Source organism: Cherax quadricarinatus, chromosome 80 (genome assembly GCF_038502225.1).
Source record: "Cherax quadricarinatus isolate ZL_2023a chromosome 80, ASM3850222v1, whole genome shotgun sequence".
In the NCBI taxonomy this organism is placed as follows: Eukaryota; Metazoa; Arthropoda; class Malacostraca; order Decapoda; family Parastacidae; genus Cherax; species Cherax quadricarinatus.
The window spans coordinates 3,519,065-3,521,564 of NC_091371.1; positions in this window are offsets into that span (position 1 = coordinate 3,519,065).

Consider the following 2,500-nt stretch of genomic DNA (forward strand, 5'->3'; position numbering starts at 1 on the left):
CCACCCTCTTCTAGTGCTCCTTCCTCGACAATGGCCCGAAACATTGTCATAAGACTACGTGCGAGTTTCTGGTAAATTGTTTCAACCATGGTGTTGTGGATTTTTATTATACAAATCACCCATACATCTGTGGACATGTTCGGTATATAAATCATACACGCTTACGTGTATTCGTGTGTACCTGTGTATATCCGGCTCGGAGACCCGACATGCATGCGTATGTGAACGAGGGATGGGTCCTGTCACACGGTGTGAAGGGTAGCACCCCGGCCACACACTGTGGAGGGTAGCACCACGACCACACGGTGTGGAGGGTAGCACCCCGGCCACACACTGTGGAGGGTAGCACCCCGGCCACACACTGTGGAGGGTAGCACCACGACCACACGGTGTGGAGGGTAGCACCCCGGCCACACACTGTGGAGGGTAGCACCCCGGCCACACAGTGTGGAGGGTAGCACCCCGGCCACACAGTATGGAGGGTAGCACCCCGGCCACACAGTGTGGAGGGTAGCACCACGGCCACACGGTGTGGAGGGTAGCACCCCGGCCACACGGTGTAGAGGGTAGCACCACGGCCACACGGTGTGGAGGGGTAGCACCCCGGCCACACGGTGAGGAGGATAGCACCCCGGCCACACGGTGTGGAGGGTAGCACCCCGGCCACACCGTGTGGAGGGTCGCACCCCGGCCACACGGTGTGGAGCGTAGCACCCCGGCCACACGGTGAGGAGGGTAGCACCCCGGCCACACGGTGTGAAGGGTAGCACCCCGGCCACACGGTGTGAAGGGTAGCACCCCGGCCACACGGTGTGGAGGGTAGCACCCCGGCCACACGGTGTGGAGGGTAGCACCCCGGCCACACGGTGTGGAGGGTAGCACCCCGGCCACACGGTGTGGAGGGTAGCACCCCAGCCACAGGGTGTGCAGGGTAGCACCCCAGCCACAGGGTGTGCAGCGTGGCACCCCAGCCACAGGGTGTGCAGGGTAGCACCCCAGCCACAGGGTGTGCAGGGTAGCACCCCAGCCACAGGGTGTGCAGCGTGGCACCCCAGCCACAGGGTGTGGAGGTTAGCACCCCAGCCACACGGTGTGGAGGTTAGCACCCCAGCCACACGGTGTGGAGGGTAGCACCCCAGCCACGGTGTGGAAGGTAGCACCCCAGCCACAGGGTGTGGAGGGTAGCACCCCAGCCACAGGGTGTGGAGGGTAGCACCCCAGCCACAGGGTGTGGAGGGTAGCACCCCAGCCACAGGGTGTGGAGGGTAGCACCCCAGCCACAGGGTGTGGAGGGTAGCACCCCAGCCACAGGGTGTGGAGGGTACCACCCCAGCCACACGGTGTGGAGGGTAGCACCCCAGCCACACGGTGTGGAGGGTAGCACCCCAGCCACACGGTGTGGAGGGTAGCACCCCAGCCACACGGTGTGGAGGGTAGCACCCCAGCCACACGGTGTGGAGGGTAGCACCCCAGCCACACGGTGTGGAGGGTAGCACCCCAGCCACACGGTGTGGAGGGTAGCACTCCAACCACACGGTGTGTATCAAGGTATCAGCACTTACACGTTTATGGGGAAGCGCTAAACCAGTATGGCTCGTACAGATGCCTATGGAATGGTAGGTAACATCAGATTTTATCGAGTTTCTTGAATCAAGACCACTGGTATGAGGTGTGTGAGCTGAGTGTGTAGGTGTGCGAGCTGAGAGTGTAGGTGTGCGAGCTGAGAGTGTAGGTGTGCGAGCTGAGAGTGTAGGTGTGTGAGCTGAGAGTGTAGGTGTGTGAGCTGAGAGTGTAGGTGTGTGAGCTGAGTGTGTAGGTGTGCGAGCTGAGTGTGTAGGTGTGCGAGCTGAGAGTGTAGGTGTGCGAGCTGAGTGTGTAGGTGTGCGAGCTGAGTGTGTAGGTGTGCGAGCTGAGTGTGTAGGTGTGCGAGCTGAGAGTGTAGGCGTGTGAGCTGAGAGTGTAGGCGTGTGAGCTGAGAGTGTAGGCGTGTGAGCTGAGTGTAGGCGTGTGAGCTGAGAGTGTAGGCGTGTGAGCTGAGAGTGTAGGCGTGTGAGCTGAGTGTAGGTGTGTGAGTTGAGAGTGTAGGTGTGTGAGCTGAGAGTGTAGGTGTGCGAGCTGAGAGTGTAGGTGTGCGAGCTGAGTGTAGGTGTGCGAGCTGAGTGTAGGTGTGCGAGCTGAGAGTGTAGGTGTGCGAGCTGAGAATGTAGGTGAGCTGAGAGTGTAGGTGTGCGAGCTGAGAGTGTAGGTGTGCGAGCTGAGAATGTAGGTGTGTGAGCTGAGAGTGTAGGTGTGTGAGCTGAGTGTAGGTGTGCGAGCTGAGAATGTAGGTGTGCGAGCTGAGTGTAGGTGTGTGAGCTGAGAGTGTAGGTGTGTGAGCTGAGTGTAGGTGTGCGAGCTGAGAGTGTAGGTGTGCGAGCTGAGAGTGTAGGTGTGCGAGCTGAGTGTAGGTGTGCGAGCTTGGAATGTAGGTGTGTGAGCTGAGTGTAGGTGTGTGAGCTGA